Source organism: Heptranchias perlo, chromosome 19 (assembly GCF_035084215.1).
Source record: "Heptranchias perlo isolate sHepPer1 chromosome 19, sHepPer1.hap1, whole genome shotgun sequence".
In the NCBI taxonomy this organism is placed as follows: domain Eukaryota; kingdom Metazoa; phylum Chordata; class Chondrichthyes; order Hexanchiformes; family Hexanchidae; genus Heptranchias; species Heptranchias perlo.
In genome coordinates, this window is record NC_090343.1 from 2049284 (window position 1) to 2067955 (window position 18672).

Consider the following 18672-nt stretch of genomic DNA (forward strand, 5'->3'; position numbering starts at 1 on the left):
CCCAAGAGTGACGGTCAGCTTGTATAAAGCATTGCCTCAACTGAAATATTGAGTCCAATTCTGGTCAGTCTACCATAGCAGGGACTAAGCGGATACTTGGGATGAGGCCCCTGAGCTGAGCTACAGGGCGAGACCAAGAAAGTTTACACTGGAGAAAAGGCAGCTCAGAGGAGACCTGATCAAAGTTTTTAAGAGTCTTGAAACTTGAATTATTTAACATGACCTCAAAGTCTGTAACCGAGGGACTCACACTTAAGAGGAGAGAAGGCAAACAGAGAGTTTACATTTACTTCACAAAAGAAGGTGGAACAGACTGAACAGGGAGAGAATGCAGGTGAACTCGAGAGACAGACAGATTTGGTAGAAATGACTGAGAAGCACGAGTGATACTTTGGGAGCAGTCTGATGGTTTGCAATGGTCTTTTCTGATTATTTCATGGAACCCAACAAGACTGCTCCTCATGGCTGAGTAGAATGTTCTTAGGACGTGGGCAATGCTAGACTTGTTGGTCATCTCTAGCAACTGGGCAGCTTGCTAGGCCACCACTGAGGGCATTCAGACACTTCAGGGCAGTACTGCACTGTCGGAGGTGCCATCTTTTGGATGAGACATTAAACCAAGGCACTGTCTGCCCTCTCAGGTATAAATAAAAGATCCCATGGCACTATTTTGAAGAAGAGCAGGGGCGTTCTCCCCACTGTCCTGGTCAACATTTATTCTCAACCACCATTAAAAACAGATTATCTGGTTATTATCTATTTGCTGTTTGTGAGACCTTCCTGTTGGCAAATTGGCCACTGCGTTGCCTACATTACAACAATGACTACACTTCAAATGTACTTCATTGGCTGTGAAGCACTTTGGGATGTCCCGAGGCTGTGAAAAGCGCTATATAAATGCAAGATGGGGTGCTTAGGTTGAACCATGTCAGGATAAGACAGGCTTGAAGGACCAGCTGGTCCTTTGATATCCTTGTTTGTAGGGTCAGCGATGCTCACAGGTTAAGCTACCAGAACAAGTGAAAGAGTAACCTACTTAAAATAGAGTTCTTTCGGGAGCTCGTTTAACCTCAAACCTACCAAACATGGAAGCAGATAGTGTGACGATTATGTTACTGGACCAGTAATCCAGAGAACAGGAGTTCAAATACCACCACAGCCGTTTGAGAAATTCAATTCAGTTTAAAAATAAAATCTGGAAGTAAAAAGCTGCTATCAGTAAAAGTGACCATGAACTTCCTGTTGGATTGTCGTAAAAATCTAGCTGGTTCACTAATGTCCTTTAGGGAAGGAAACCTGTTGTCCTTACCCGCTCTGGGCCTGTATTTGACTCCAGTCCCACACCAACGTGGTTCACTCTTAAATATCAACTGAGTGGCTTGCTGTCAACTTCAGAGAAGGGTAAATAGTGATGGGCAATAAATGCCGGCCTTGCCAGCGACGCGAACATCCCGAGAATGAATTAAAAACAGGTCTCCTGCCCATCATCCAGGTGGGGAGTGCAACGGGACACTAACTAAAGAAGCTTTGAGTGGGCTATGAGCACAGAATAATGTGTTGCAGTGGAGAAATGGGTTAAAGCCCCCACATCCCTTCTGCAAACTCTAATCCTTCCTTACTCACCGGAACAAGTCTATTTAACACCCTATTAATCACCAACGCCTGTCATTCAGTCTGTGTAAGTGTCACAATTCTACATTGATTAAACAGTCTTATTGCTACAATGGTAAAACAATTTTTCTAAATGAATTAGATCTGTACAGCAGAATCCAGTACTCGATATGGATTCCTTCAGTGTATGAATATTACTGAAGGCTCAAATCATACCGGCTACAGGCAGACAACGGCCCGCGCCCCACCTGGGTACAGACAGACAATGGCCCCGCACACCCCCCACCCCACCCCACCCCCGGTACAGGCAGACAATGGCCCCGCACACTCTCTCCCCTCCCCCCCCCCCCCCCAGTACAGGCGGACAACAGCTGGCACCAGAGAAACGAGCTGGCACAAGAGACGCACTGCATGGGATGAGGGGGAAGAAGGAGGGAGAGAGAGAAGAAAAACAGTTTTGTATAATCATACACTTAATTTTTTTTCCAAGGTACCAAATATTGCATGAACGGCATACCAAATATTGCATGAACGGCACACCCAGTATCTCCTGGATGAAAGAAACCCTGTAACAGCCATCCTATCAGTTATGTGATGAACATTTGCAAGATTGACGAAAGGCGTATATCTGGCACCCAGTGACATCATAACATTAAGGCCCGAGCAGACAGGGCTTCTGATGGTACCACCGTCACAACAACTTGTATTTATATTGCGCCTTTAACGTAGTAAAACATCCCAAAGCACTTCACAGGAGCGTAACCAAACAAAATTTGACACCGAGCTACATTAGGGGATATTAGGACAAGTGACCAGGTCACAGAGGTAGGTTTTAAGGAGCTTCTTGAGCAGGAGAGATGTGAGTGACAGAGAGGTTTAGGGAGGGAATTCCAGAGCTTAGGGCCTAGACAGCTGAAGGCACGGCCGCCAATGGTGGAGCGGAGGGAGTGCGGGGTGCGCAGGAAGCCAGAGTTGGAGGAACACAGAGATCTTGAAGGGTGTTAGATCGCAGAAAACACTCACTCAGTGACTGCGCCATATTAAAGTACTTCACAACAACTCAAGAGCTACATCCTTAGTCACCACAGTCACAATACATACCCTGCAACCCCTTCACCTGACCACAAAGGAGCCCCTCTCTATTGTCAATACATAACTTGGGAGAAGGAAATGGGGAACAACCCAGCAACCTTATCCCTGCCACCAGTATAAAGCAACGTTGCAGCTACTATTGGAGGGAAGGATAATAAGACTTTCCACTGATACACCCATGGATCCTACACACAATTCCACGGCAACTAGCTCAACAAGCAGCAGTGAAACGGGCCTCGGTGGGCCAGGTGACCTGAATGTAGTTGAGTGAGGAACAGAGGAGATAGACAGTGGGGTGTGGGGGGTCTTAATCTTACAAATAAAACATTACAAGGCTCTGACAAATAGAGGGCCAAACATACAACAAAAGCTTGCATTTCTATAGCGTCTTTAATATAGTAAAACATCCCAAGGTGCTTCGCAGGAGCGTAATCAGACAAAATTTGACACCGAGCCACGTAAGGGGGTATTAGGCGGGGTAGGTTTTTAGATGCGTCTTAAAGGAGAGAGATAGAGAAGCGAAAAGGTTTAGGGAGAGAATTCCAGAGCTTAGGGCCCAGGCAGCTGAAGGCACGGCCGCCAATGGTGGAGCGATTAAAATCAAGTACGCGCAAGAGGCCAGAATTGGAGGAGCGCAGAGATCTCGGCGGGGTGTAGGTAGAATTTAGGAGAATCTCACAACTACTTTGGAAGTTATTGAAGCCCTCTGTAATACGTACAGGACTTACTAGCGGGCAGCTGAAGAAATAGCAGAACCTCCTAACTTCACTCTGTGCACAAAGTGCAGAGGCTGTTACGATGCATTCTACACTGGCATACATCCCACAAAGCAACAACCAGGAGATCCGTTTTTGGTGTTTGAAGGAGGAACATTTGGCAGCACACCAACAAACCTCCCATGCTCTTCTTTGAATAGTGTCGTGGGATCCTTCACGTCCAACTGAACAAGCACACAAGGGTTTGATGTCTTCCCCGAAAGCTCACAGCTCCGACAATGCAGCGTCCCCTCAGCACTAGAATGCTAGGCCATTATAAATCACTGGTTAGGCCTCAGCTGGAGTATTGTGTCCAATTCCAGGTACCACACTTTAGGAAGGATGGCCAGGCCTTGGAGAGGGTGCAGAGGAGATTTACTAGAACGGTACCAGATATGAGGGGCTTCAGTTACGTGGAGAGACTGGGATTGTTCTCCCTACAGCTGAGACGATTAAGGGGAGATTTAATAGAGGTGTTCAATATTATGAGGGGTTTGGATAGAGTAGATAGGGAGAAATTGTTTCCACTGGCAGAAGGTTCAGTAACCAGTGAAAACAGATTTAAGATAATTGGCAAAAGAGCCGAGGCGCAGATGAGAAATTTTTTTACGCAGCGAGTTATGATCTGGAATGCACTGTCTGAAAGGGTGGTGGAAGCAGATTCAACAGTAACTTTCAAAAGGGAATTGGATTAATACTTGAAAAGGAGAAATTTGCAGGACTTTAGAGACAGAGGAGTGGGACTAATTGGATAGCTCTTTTAAAGAGCCAGCATGGGCACGATGGGCCGAATGGCCTCCTTCTGTGTTGTATGATTCTATATTAGTGTGAGGATTGGCTAAAACCCACAACCTACTGACCCAGTGGCAATAAGGTGGTTCCAACTGAGCCAAGCTGCTATTTGGTTGAGTTGGCCCGAGGGAGCAAAGATCAGCGAGAGCACAGCAGACCGACTGCCACCGAGCATATCTGGACATTTTAGTGTCAGCTGTGGCTCGGTGGAAGCACTCTCGCCTCTGAGTCAGAAGATTATGGGTTTGAGATTTAAGAACATAATCCAGGCTGTCACTTCAGTGTTATACTGAGGCAGCGCTGCACTGTCGGAGGTGCCGTCTTTCGGATGAGACATTAAACCAAGTCTGACCTTTCAGGTGGACTTAAAAGATCCCATGGCATTATTCGAAGAGCGAGGGAATTCTCCCTGGTGACCTGGGGCCAATATTTATCCCTCAACCAACATCACAAAAACAGATTATCTGGTCATTATCACATTGCTGTTTGTGGGGTCTTGCTGTGCGCAAATTGGCTGCCGTGTTTACACAATTACACAATTTACAGCAGATGAGGGGTCCATGCCGGTCGGTGTTTATGCTCCATACGAGCATTCTCCCACCCCATCAACATATAGATCATAGAATCATAGAAGTTACAACATGGAAACAGGCCCTTCGGCCCAACATGTCCATGTCGCCCAGTTTATACCACTAAGCTAGTCCCAATTGCCTGCACTTGGCCCATATCCCTCGATACCCATCTTCCCCATGTAACTGTCCAAATGCTTTTTAAAAGACAAAATTGTACCCGCCTCTACTACTGCCTCTGGCAGCTCGTTCCAGACACTCACCACCCTTTGAGTGAAAAAATTGCCCCTCTGGATCCTTTTGTATCTCTCCCCTCTCACCTTAAATCTGTGCCCCCTCGTTATAGACTCCCCTACCTTTGGGAAAAGATTTTGACTATCGACCTTATCTATGCCCCTCATTATTTTATAGACTTCTATAAGATCACCCCTTAACCTCCTACTCTCCAGGGAATAAAGTCCCAGTCTGTCTAACCTCTCCCTGTAAGTCAAACCATCAAGTCCCGGTAGCATCCTAGTAAATCTTTTCTGCACTCTTTCTAGTTTAATAATATCCTTTCTATAATAGGGTGACCAGAACTGTACACAGTACTCCAAGTGTGGCCTCACCAATGCCCTGTACAACTTCAACAAGACATCCCAACTCCTGCATTCAATGTTCTGACCAATGAAACCAAGCATGCTGAATGCCTTCTTCACCACCCTATCAACCTGTGACTCCACTTTCAAGGAGCTATGAATCTGTACTCCTAGATCTCTTTGTTCTATAACTCTCCCCAACGCCCTACCATTAACGGAGTAGGTCCTGGCCCGATTCGATCTACCAAAATTCATCACCTCACATTTATCTAAATTAAACTCCATCTGCCATTCATCGGCCCACTGGCCCAATTTATCAAGATCCCGTTGCAATCCCAGATAACCTTCTTCACTGTCCACAATGCCACCAATCTTGGTGTCATCTGCAAACTTACTAACCATGCCTCCTAAATTCTCATCCAAATCATTAATATAAATAACAAATAACAGCAGACCCAGCACCGATCCCTGAGGCACACCGCTGGACACAGGCATCCAGTTTGAAAAACAACCCTTGACAACCACCCTCTGTCTTCTGTCGTCAAGCCAATTTTGTATCCAATTGGCTACCTCACCTTGGATCCCATGAGATTTAACCTTATGTAACAACCTACCATGCGGTACCTTGTCAAATGCTTTGCTGAAGTCCATGTAGACCACGTCTACTGCACAGCCCTCATCTATCTTCTTGGTTACCCCTTCAAAAAACTCAATCAAATTCGTGAGACATGATTTTCCTCTCACAAAACCATGCTGACTGTTCCTAATTAGTCCCTGCCTCTCCAAATGCCTGTAGATCCTGTCCCTCAGAATACCCTCTAACAACTTACCCACTACAGATGTCAGGCTCACTGGTCTGTAGTTCCCAGGCTTTTCCCTGCCGCCCTTCTTAAACAAAGGCACAACATTTGCTACCCTCCAATCTTCAGGCACCTCACCTGTAGCGGTGGATGATTCAAATATCTCTGCTAGGGGACCCGCAATTTCCTCCCTAACCTCCCATAACGTCCTGGGATACATTTCATCAGGTCCCGGAGATTTATCTACCTTGATGCGCGTTAAGACTTCCAGCACCTCCCTCTCTGTAATATGTACACTCCTCAAGACATCACTATTTATTTCCCCAAGTTCCCTAACATCCATGCCTTTCTCAACCGTAAATACCGATGTGAAATATTCATTCAGGATCTCACCCATCTCTTGTGGCTCCGCACTTAGATGACCTTGTTGATCCTTAAGAGGCCCTACTCTCTCCCTAGTTACCCTTTTGCCCTTATATCAATTGGAACAAGGCCTACTGTAGCACCCTATACGGTTGGCCCAGCCAAGATCAGCTGGACAGGAAAAATCAAGCCCGGGTTTGTGCAGCCTACTAATACAACAGACAATACACAAAATCCAGGCTGATACTCCAGTGCAGTGCTAAGGGAGTGCTGCAGTGTCAGAGATGCCGTCTTTCGGATGAGACGTTAAAACCGAGGCCCCGTCTACCCTCTCAGGTGGAGGTAAAAGATCCCACGGCACCATTTTGAAGAGCAGGGGTGTTCTCCCGTGTCCTAGCCAACATTTATTCCTCAACCACCACCACTAAAATAGGTTATCCAGTCATTATCACTTTGCTGTTTGCGGGATCTTGCTGTGCGCAAAGCGGCTGCCGCATTTCACATTACAACAGTGACTACACTTCAAAAAAAGTACTTAATCGGCTGTAAAACACTTTGGGATGTCCTGAGGTCGTGAAAGGCGCTATATAAATGCAAGTCTTTCTTTTTTTTAAAAATCAACTGAGCACCTGGTTTCCCTCTCTCTCCCAGAAGTTGTTGGAGGGGTGGGAAGGGAGGCACTCCAGTTTGCGATCACATCTTTTTCCTCTCCTATTGCCAATACTTTTACAAAAACTTGAAAACCATCTCAAACTCTGTAAAGTTCGACTGCAAAAAATCAGTAGAATTAAGCTTTGTGTAACCAGGTTACGCTGACAGCATTTTCATTACACTTTATTGCAATGTAATAAAAACTTAAGTGTTATTGCTTAAATAAAAAGCCCGGGTGTTTGCGTTCCAGTCTCCTGGTGCCTTTATTGACGACTTGCGTGAGCACAGCCCAGAAAATCAAAGCTGCCTGGCTACTCTTAAAAAAGAGCGAGCTTTGCATTTCTATAGCACCTTTCACGACCTCAGGACGCCCCAAAGTACTTTACAGCCAATTAAGTACTTTTGAAGTGTAGTCAATGTTGTAATGTAGGGAAACGCGGCAGCCAATTTACGTACAGCAAGCTCCCATGAACAGCAACGTGATAAATGACTAGATAATCTGATTTAGCGATGTTGGTTGAGGGATAAATACTGGCCAAGACACCAGGGAGAACTCCCCTGCTCTTCTTCGAAATAGTCCCACCCTCCACTCGCGCAGCCTTCCCCCGTCCCCCCAACACTCTTCCCCCTCCTCACCCGCCCCCCCCCCCCCCACCAAAGTATGTCAAGCAGTACATCTACCCATTTGAAGTCTTGTGCAGTTACCGTGCTTGAGGCCCTTGTTGTATGGGCTTTAATAAGTGATTTAATAATGGAGAACTCAAACTGCAGACCATTTATCAACACCGACTACTCTTAATTCAAATAATCTGATCATTCACATTTTTAAAGCACCAAATCTCCACCTTGCTGTGTTATTTACATTGCTGATTCAAATTATGGGATAATTCAAATTTTGTTGGTGCAAAAAGTGACTCAATGATTAGGATCAGACTTCCGAATGCACTTTATCAGACAAACACCGCATCTACTGTGGCTCCTGGCCTAAAAACTTAATGTCAAGTAAAAACCAGATATATTTTAAATTTCAAAATATACAATCCAAGAAATAATTTCAAGGCTGTGATTTACTCAAGAGTTCAGGTAACAGTTCCAAATCGTTCAAATGATTTACATCTTGCAAACCTCTTCCCCCCACAATTAGATTCTAGCCTGTAACTCACCCCATTACCCACTATTCTGCATGTAGGACATCAAAGCAGAATCATCCTTTAAGTCAATATCTCCCAGTTATTAAGTATAGAGCACTTACAGAGTAAAGCTTCCTCTACACCGTCCCATCAAACTCTCCCGGGGCAGGTACAGCACAGGTTAGATATAGAGTAAAGCTCCCTCTACACTGTCCCAAAACCTCCTGATAAAATCAAAGGCATTATTTGCACTATAAAAAATTGAATTAAGCAATGTAAATAACACAGCAAAGTGGGAATATAGCCCTTAAAAGATGAAAGTCTATGATAAGCAGATGTCAGCTGTGGCTCAGTGGTAGCACTCTCGCCTCTGAATCATATTATAGTGTCATAGTAGGTGCCACACAGGTGAAGGCCATTTGGCCCATCATGCCTGTGCCGGCTCTTTGAAAGAGCTCTCCAATTAGTCCCACTCCCCTGCTCTTTCCCCATAGCCCTGTAAATTTTTTTTCCTTCAAGTATTTATCCAATTCCCTTCTGATTGTCAGAAATTGTAAACAATTTTACAACACCAAGTTATAGTCCAGCAATTTTATTTTAAATTCACAAGCTTTCGGAGGCTTCCTCCTTCGTCAGGTAAATGTTCAGGAGCTCCTTGAAGTCTACGCATTTATACATCACAGAACAATACATGGTGTTTACAGACTGCCCCTGCAACTGCCCGTTGCCAAGGCAATCACCGTGTTCAGACAGAGAGGTGTCACCTGCAGAACCCCCGAATACACATTCAACAAAAAAACAAACAGGAAAAAAAAAGAGAGAGGCAGAAACATCCGGAAGGCAGAGAAAGCCAGCAAATGACCCATTATATTAAAAACAGATAACATTTGTTCACTGGTGGGGTAACGTGTAGCGTGACATGAACCCAAGATCCCGGTTGAGGCCGTCCTCATGGGTGCGGAACTTGGCTATCAATTTCTGCTCGACGATTTTGCGTTGTCGTGTGTCTCGAAGGCCGCCTTGGAGTACGCTTACCCGAAGGTCGGTGGATGAATGTCCATGACTGCTGAAGTGTTCCCCGACTGGGAGGGAACCCTCCTGTTTGGCGATTGTTGCGCGGTGTCCGTTCATCCGTTGTCGCAGCGTCTGCATGGTCTCGCCAATGTACCATGCTCTGGGGCATCCTTTCCTGCAACGTATGAGGTAGACAACGTTGGCTGAGTCACAGGAGTATGAACCATGCACCTGGTGGGTGGTGTCCTCTCGTGTGATGGTGGTATCTGTGTCGATGATCTGGCATGTCTTGCAGAGGTTACCGTGGCAGGGTTGTGTGGTGTCGTGGACGCTGTTCTCTTGAAAGCTAGGTAATTTGCTGCGAACGATGGTCTGTTTGAGGTTGGGTGGCTGTTTAAAGGCGAGTAGTGGAGGTGTGGGGATGGCCATAGCGAGGTGTTTGTCCTCATTGATGACATGTTGAAGGCTGCGGAGAACATGGCGTAGTTTCTCCGCTCCGGGGAAGTACTGGACGACAAAGGGTACTCTGTTGGTTGCATCCCGTGTTGGTCTCCTGAGGAGGTCTATGCGATTTTTTGCTGTGGCCCGTCGGAACTGTCGATCGATGAGTCGAGCGTCATATCCCGTTCTTACTAGGGCGTCTTTCAGCGTCTGTAGGTGTCCATCGCGTTCCTCCTCGTCTGAGCAGACCCTGTGTATTCGCAGGGCCTGTCCATAGGGGATGGCCTCTTTGACGTGGTTAGGGTGGAAGCTGGAAAAGTGGAGCATCGTGAGGTTGTCCGTGGGCTTGCGGTAGAGTGAGGTGCTGAGGTGCCCGTCTTTGATGGAGATTCGTGTGTCCAAGAAAGAAACTGATTCTGAGGAGTAGTCCATGGTGAGCTTGATGGTGGGATGGAACTTGTTGATGTTATCGTGTAGTCTCTTTAGTGATTCCTTGCCGTGGGTCCATAGAAAGAAAATGTCGTCGATGTATCTGGTGTATAGTGTTGGTTGGAGGTCTTGTGCAGTGAAGAAGTCCTGCTCGAACTTGTGCATGAAAATGTTGGCGTATTGGGGTGCGAATTTGGTCCCCATGGCTGTTCCGTGTGTTTGGGTAAAGAACTGGTTATCGAAGGTGAAGACATTGTGATCCAGGATGAAGCGGATGAGTTGTAGGATGGCTTCCGGAGATTGGCTGTTGTTGGTGTTGAGTATTGATGCTGTCGCAGCGATGCCGTCATCGTGGGGGATACTGGTGTAGAGTGCCGAGACGTCCATCGTGGTGAGAAGTGTTCCTGGTTCCACTGGTCCGTGGGTACTGAGTTTTTGTAGGAAGTCTGTAGTGTCGCGACAGAAGCTGGGGGTTCCCTGTACGATGGGTTTCAGGATGCCCTCGATGTATCCCCCACGATGACGGCATCGCTGCGACAGCATCAATACTCAACACCAACAACAGCCAATCTCCGGAAGCCATCCTACAACTCATCCGCTTCATCCTGGATCACAATGTCTTCACCTTCGATAACCAGTTCTTTACCCAAACACACGGAACAGCCATGGGGACCAAATTCGCACCCCAATACGCCAACATTTTCATGCACAAGTTCGAGCAGGACTTCTTCACTGCACAAGACCTCCAACCAACACTATACACCAGATACATCGACGACATTTTCTTTCTATGGACCCACGGCAAGGAATCACTAAAGAGACTACACGATAACATCAACAAGTTCCATCCCACCATCAAGCTCACCATGGACTACTCCTCAGAATCAGTTTCTTTCTTGGACACACGAATCTCCATCAAAGATGGGCACCTCAGCACCTCACTCTACCGCAAGCCCACGGACAACCTCACGATGCTCCACTTTTCCAGCTTCCACCCTAACCACGTCAAAGAGGCCATCCCCTATGGACAGGCCCTGCGAATACACAGGGTCTGCTCAGACGAGGAGGAACGCGATGGACACCTACAGACGCTGAAAGACGCCCTAGTAAGAACGGGATATGACGCTCGACTCATCGATCGACAGTTCCGACGGGCCACAGCAAAAAATCGCATAGACCTCCTCAGGAGACCAACACGGGATGCAACCAACAGAGTACCCTTTGTCGTCCAGTACTTCCCCGGAGCGGAGAAACTACGCCATGTTCTCCGCAGCCTTCAACATGTCATCAATGAGGACAAACACCTCGCTATGGCCATCCCCACACCTCCACTACTCGCCTTTAAACAGCCACCCAACCTCAAACAGACCATCGTTCGCAGCAAATTACCTAGCTTTCAAGAGAACAGCGTCCACGACACCACACAACCCTGCCACGGTAACCTCTGCAAGACATGCCAGATCATCGACACAGATACCACCATCACACGAGAGGACACCACCCACCAGGTGCATGGTTCATACTCCTGTGACTCGGCCAACGTTGTCTACCTCATACGTTGCAGGAAAGGATGCCCCAGAGCATGGTACATTGGCGAGACCATGCAGACGCTGCGACAACGGATGAACGGACACCGCGCAACAATCGCCAAACAGGAGGGTTCCCTCCCAGTCGGGGAACACTTCAGCAGTCATGGACATTCATCCACCGACCTTCGGGTAAGCGTACTCCAAGGCGGCCTTCGAGACACACGACAACGCAAAATCGTCGAGCAGAAATTGATAGCCAAGTTCCGCACCCATGAGGACGGCCTCAACCGGGATCTTGGGTTCATGTCACGCTACACGTTACCCCACCAGTGAACAAATGTTATCTGTTTTTAATATAATGGGTCATTTGCTGGCTTTCTCTGCCTTCCGGATGTTTCTGCCTCTCTCTGTTTTTTTTTCCTGTTTGTTTTTTTGTTGAATGTGTATTCGGGGGTTCTGCAGGTGACACCTCTCTGTCTGAACACGGTGATTGCCTTGGCAACGGGCAGTTGCAGGGGCAGTCTGTAAACACCATGTATTGTTCTGTGATGTATAAATGCGTAGACTTCAAGGAGCTCCTGAACATTTACCTGACGAAGGAGGAAGCCTCCGAAAGCTTGTGAATTTAAAATAAAATTGCTGGACTATAACTTGGTGTTGTAAAATTGTTTACAATTGTCAACCCCAGTCCATCACCGGCATCTCCACATCACGATTGTCAGAAAGTTATGGGTTCAAGCTCCGCTCCAGAGACACGAGCATATAATCTAGGCTGACACTCCAGTGCAGTAATGAGAGAGTGCTGCACTGTCGGAGGTGCCGCCTTTCAGATGAGACTTTAAACTGAGTCCCCATCTGCCCTCTCAGATGGACATAAAAGATCCCATGGCACTATTCGAAGAATAGCTGGGGAATTGTCCCCAGTGTCCTGGCAGATGTTTATCTCTCAACCAACATCACTAAAAAACTGATTATCTGGTCATTATCTCATATCTGTTACGAGACCTTGCTGTGCACAAACTGGCTGCCGCGTTTCCTACATTATAACAGTGACTACACTTCAAAAGTATTTCATTGGCTGTAAAGCGCTTTGGGACGTCCTGAGGTTGTGAAAGGCGCTATAGAAATGCAATCTATCTTTCTTTCTGAATTAAGTGATTTTGAATTAAGAATAGACTATATTTTCCAAATTCAAACATGCCCAGGAGTCGGCCATTATATAAAATTTCCACAAATATCATTGCTTTAATAAGTCTGCACAGAACACAACTGTTTAACCAGGGGAGGCTGCACAATCTGCCACCTTCACACATAGTGGGAATCTGGAATTCACTTCCCCAAAAGGTTGTGGGACCTTGCTGTGCCAATTTGCACACAGCAAGGTCCCACAAACAGCAATGTGATAATGAACAGATAATATTTTTTAGTGACGTTGCATGAGGTTAAATAATGGCCCAGGACATCGGGGAGAACTCCCCTGCTCTTCTTCGAAATAGTGTCACTTTAATTAGTGACACTTCAATATCTTTTCCCTACATAATACAAGTAAAACCCATAGGTTCCTGCCAAGTTTAAAAAAAAACGTTTAAGTAACTAGCTGCACTGAAAATAATGCTGCCGGAGCTCATTAGAGATGAACACAGATGCACACAGACCAGGACACTCCCAAATATCCTCACGGGTCAGTGTTGAGTTAATTGATGACAGCCAGGGCGACACACCTAATCTCAGCACCCTGGTCAAGGGGAGGGGGTGGGAGAAAATAATCAGCCGCAGCTCCCCAGGACTCCCAACCCCAGCTGCTGCGTCTGTCTGTAGATTACAGGATCATGGCACACAGCCCCTTTCCCTCTCCCACCTCCCCATTGCCCAAGAGATGGTTAAAAACCCCCAAGAAAAATGACAGGAATAACCTACAAACAGTAGTATGAAGAGGCCATGCCACAAAGCATCATTAACTTGACTCATCCTCACACACCTGAAACTTAGAATGAGTACAAGGCCATCTGTGAGAAGTGTAATCTGACTGGGGCAATCGCAAATTCCACTCCTGCCTCCCATCATTTTCTTGGATCCTTCCCTTCTTTTCATATAAATTACAGAAATCATAGAATCATACACAGCACAGAAGGAGGCCATTTGGCCCATTGTGTCTGCGTCGGCTCTTTGAAAGAGCTATCCAATTAGTCCCACTCCCCCTCGCGCTTTCCCCATAGCCCTGCAAATTTTAAGTTTTCAAGTGTTTTTCCAATTCCCATTCGAAAGTTACTATTGAATCTGCTTCCACCACCTTTACACAGAGTGCATTCCAGGTCATAACAACTCGCTGCTTAAAAAAAAATGTTCTTCCTCATCTCCCCTCTGGTTCATTTGCCAATGATCTTAAATCTGTGTCCTCTGGTGACCAACCCACCCACCTCCTTATTTACCCTATCAAAACCCCTCATAATTTTGAACACCTCTATTAAATTTTCTCTTAACCTTCTCTAAGCTAAGGAGAACAATCTCAGCTTCTCCATTCTCTCCACATCACTGAAGGCCTTCTCCTGAAGTTGCTAGGGTTATGGACCCGGCCATATGGTCATCGCATCCAAAGCTCCCAACAAAACTCCGCCTGGATAACACTCGCATCACTCCAATTCTCCCGTGTGCATCCGAGACTTGGGAGTGTCTGGTAGGTAAACCGGGCAAAAATACAACTCAGAAGATCAGTGACATCTGCCATATGCGGTGGTTGCCCATGTCACCAATAGTCAGGTCAGAAAGGTGACCTCCCCACAAGTTTCATAATCACCAAAAGATGCTGATCGCTGCTAGGCCAGGCGGTCAGCCTCGACCGGTCACATGACACCTCAGGGTACTCTGATCCTGTCCCCCTGAAGATCTCCAGTAGCACCTGGCCCCCGACTTCAGGTCCCAGAATATAGGGATCTTCACCACCAGAGGAACCGAGAGATGGAGACGCACGATCCACCAAGCAATGCTGTGACGGAGCATGCAATGATTGGCTGCCAGACATCAGACAGTACTGTACAAGTAAGTCAGGGATGAAAAGACAAATCGGGCCCAATTAAAGCCTGTCCCTCTAGTACTCCAACATCCAAGCCGCATCAGGCAACTGCCCAAATAGAACGTACAGCACAGAAACAGGCCATTCGGCCCAACTGATCTATGCCAGTGTTTATGCTCCACACAAGCCTCCTCCCTCCCTACTTCATCTCACCCGATCAGCATATCCTTCTATTCCTTTCTCCCTCATGTGTTTATCTAGCTTCTCCTTAAATGCATCTATACTATTCACCTCAACCACTCCTCTAAACTAGTTTCTCCTGAATTCATTATTGGATTTATTAATGACTATCTTATATTTATGGCCCCTAGTTCTGGTCTCCCCCACAAGTGGAAACATTTTCTCTATGTCTACCCTATCAAACCCTTTCATAATCTTAAAGATCTCTATCAGGTCATCCCTCAGCCTTCTTGTTTCTAGAGAAAAGAGGCCCATCCTGTTCAGTCAGGATGCTTGACCATGAGTTCAGGATGGGATGGGGGTCTCCACTCCCATCAGCCCCCCCCCAACCCCCAAATCCAGTTATCACCTGACATTAACGGGCACACAGTCCCGCACAGAGGTTAAGAGGAGAATGATCGGAAAGCAAGAACCTCAAGAAAGATCAGCTAACTCAGCACAGACAATGGACCCTCCAGGTCTGGGAAGCTCACTATTCCAGGGGTGTCAGCTGTGATACCATTTGACTCCAAAAGGAATCACAGCAAGCCTGACCCTGTGTTCACCTGACTTGTACTTTGCACGGCATGGGGATTGCTGGTTAGTGATCAGGAGTGCCTCAGGTGGGATATTTGAGACATCACACAGTAAATTTACCCAGAAAAGCAGTCACATCATCTTAATAAAGACTTATAAGACTTATTATTGTCCTCTTTAACCCCCAATCCCAACCAGGGTGTCCATTTAAATGAAAATTTTAAATTTACTTACTTACTAATCCATGATGAAATTTTAGATGCGTTTGGCATGGAAAAGATTTGTGAAGCAACAGAAAGGAACAAAATAATGCAGCATGACACAACAATACATTCAGGAGTGCCATGTGCCCCCAAATACATCGGAGAATAAAAATACAACTCATTTCCCAAATATCCCATTTGATGCATTAGGCCAGAGAGAATAAAACAAAAAAATCAGTGAAAATAAAGGTTAAATCAGGACGAGTTCCTGCTCTTGATCACTAAACCCTTGTTGGAAAGCACAAGTCAAATGAGAACAGGATCAGACTTGCTGTGATGCTCTTCACAGTTGAATAGCATGCACTCACAGTATAGGCTCACCATGGCAAACAGACACTTCAGTGAGGCACCAAAGGGCTACCAGAGTTTGTGGAACCGTATCTCAGAAGAATCTGCATCTTCAGGAGGATTGGGGGGGGGGGGGGGGGGGGGGGGAAGGGAAAAGAGAGAGAAGAAGGAGGAGGAGGGGAGGAATTTTTTTTAATTCATACTAAAAGCAAATTTTGTTGAATTTGTTAAAAAAATAAATCAAATACACAGTTTTCAGAATTTTCTAACAGAAGCACTAAATGCAATTCCACAAAACAGCAGAAACAGAGGGGTTTTGTTTTTGGTAAAGGAACGAGTAGAGACTACTTTAAAATATCTTGCCACGATTTACAATCGATAACACAAATCACTACTCAGAACATTGTGTGTCAAGAGATCTGAAATATCCCAAAATATCACAACACTAACTTAACAATGTATAGTTTATTGAGGCAAATCTTGAGACTTAAATATTTTGCAGATTGAGAAACACTTTAAAATAGATTGCTAAATTAAAAATGCAACTAGATAAGGGCAAATAAACTTTTAGGATGACCATCAATTTTTAAATAGATCTAAAAGGCAAATGATCTTTTAAATGCATGCTTAAAGGAAAGATGCACTGCAGCAATTGCATATTTAGTAAAATTTTATGCAACCCCCACCTCCAAAAGTTTGAGCAAATTAGATGAGTCTGCATTATAAGCAGCCTGTGTCAAGCCAGGTACAAGCTCCAGTTTTACCCCTAGCGTAAATGTATTCTTGTTGCCCCATCTTCCAAATCCTTCAAGCAACAATCATTAAAGACGCCTCCTCTCCATTCATTCAATCAGTAAAGTCTCCTAGTGACAGACACAATCTTTCCCCATTCCCTCCACAAAAAGAACAGAATGAAATACAAAAGTGTTACTCTTTTTACAGCAAATTCATTAATATTTAGACTGCATTGAGCTGTAATTTAACTTCAAAATAAAATACATTAATAGTTCTACAAAAAATATAAAGAGAACACAGAATTACATAAAAGTTGGGGGAAATTGCCATTTGATTTTAATACATTGAAAAGTTCTAAAATGATTTAAAAGTCCACCGTTGCATGACTGAAAAAACAGGAGAGCTTGCAGAAGTGGGGTCACTCTGACAGCATTTTATGCCCCCAAATTGACTCCCAACTCTTGTACTCCATTCATGGGCTGGAGGGAGAGAGGGGTGTTTTTGAAAGGGGGGGGGGGAAACTCTCTTAAAGCACACCAATAAAACAAAAAGTCTCAGCAAAGTACAATCTGGTTGTTTCCATAGCCAACCTGTGCAAGTGATGTCTGTCATGTCATCTGAATGCTCCAGAGCCCCTACACGTGCTGACCCCCCACCACCACCACCACCCCCTTTCCCCTCCCCCTCCCCAATCCCTCAGCCAGTGTCTGGAGATGTCTCTGTGGGGGTGGGGACCAAGCCCCCCAACCTTTCACCCCATGGCCACCCCTCTTCACCTCACAGGCAAGCTCATAAGGATTTAAACACCATCTCACAGTCCCAATGGATTAAAAAAAAATGACAGGCTGAGAGGAGGGGGGGGGGGGGAAGATGATTGAGAGAAGGGGATGAGGAGAGAGGGGGGGGGGGGAAAGTCCAGCAGTGGTTTCCAACCACTTCATTCCCAAAATGAGCTGATAGTTTTCCTCACAGGTAGGCTGGAGACTTAGGAAAAGATGCAGCGAGAGCGGGGGGAGAGGCGAATGGGAGAAGGGAGTGATCGGAATAGAAAAGTTACCACAAGTACTTACCTAAAATGGCTACTGCTGCAGCCAAAATACAAACAGCTATTATTTGGGAACTTTACTGCCTACGGTGCTCACACAGGCTCCAGCGCAGCCTAGCCTGCTAGCGGAAACCCGCCCCCTCCACCCTCGCAACCGCCCCGCCATTGGCCCCGGCCACCGCCCGTCAAAGCTCCTCCGCCGCCCATTGGCCGACCGGCGCTGTCCATCAAGCGGCGTGGCGGCGTTTCCCGTTTCAAGCTGGGTTACGCGGCGCGGGGGCGGGGCCTCGCTCGGTGCCTGTTTCCCATTGTGCACATTTGCATTTCTGTTAGCGTCTGTAGGATTGGCCGTGTCCAGGTACCACTACAGCGACAAAATAAAACAACCATCTAAATGTTATATTTGCAGATTGCGCTTATTAATGCACTTTTTAAAAAAAAGATGCAAATATTTGCAATTTTCTCCTTTTTTTCTGCAATTTCGTTTTTGTCGGAAATCCAGCAGCTTTTTTTTTCCCCTCTTTGAGATCCGCCAATCGCATGGGTTTTTACTTATTGATATTGGCACAGCAGCTTTATACAGAGTGCAAAAAAAAAATCTAACGATTGCAATCCACGTACTGCTCATGTTTCATTTCCCGGATGTAAAAATGTCCTGCATTTTGTTCAACGTTTTTGGAAAGAAAGCTTTGGGAAGTTTAAAGTCACGAGAGCTCATCCTCCTCCAAAAAAAGGGGGCACAGCAGCCCATGTGTATCATTGCATCCAAATACAATCCCCCACAGCGTGAAGTTAACTGCACCCCGCATTCCCAGGCGCAA

The 18672-nt window shown here is 46.1% G+C and overlaps 1 protein-coding gene across 1 annotated transcript in view; it reads right to left on the reverse strand.

Moving 5' to 3' along the window:
• The window catches only part of chd6 (chromodomain helicase DNA binding protein 6), a 177881-nt gene extending 159932 nt beyond the window's left edge, over positions 1–17949 (reverse strand). The window contains 1 exon segment of the mRNA XM_068000152.1: positions 17877–17949. The gene's annotated coding sequence lies outside the window, so the exon portion shown is untranslated.
• Positions 17950–18672: the final 723 nt, after the last annotated feature.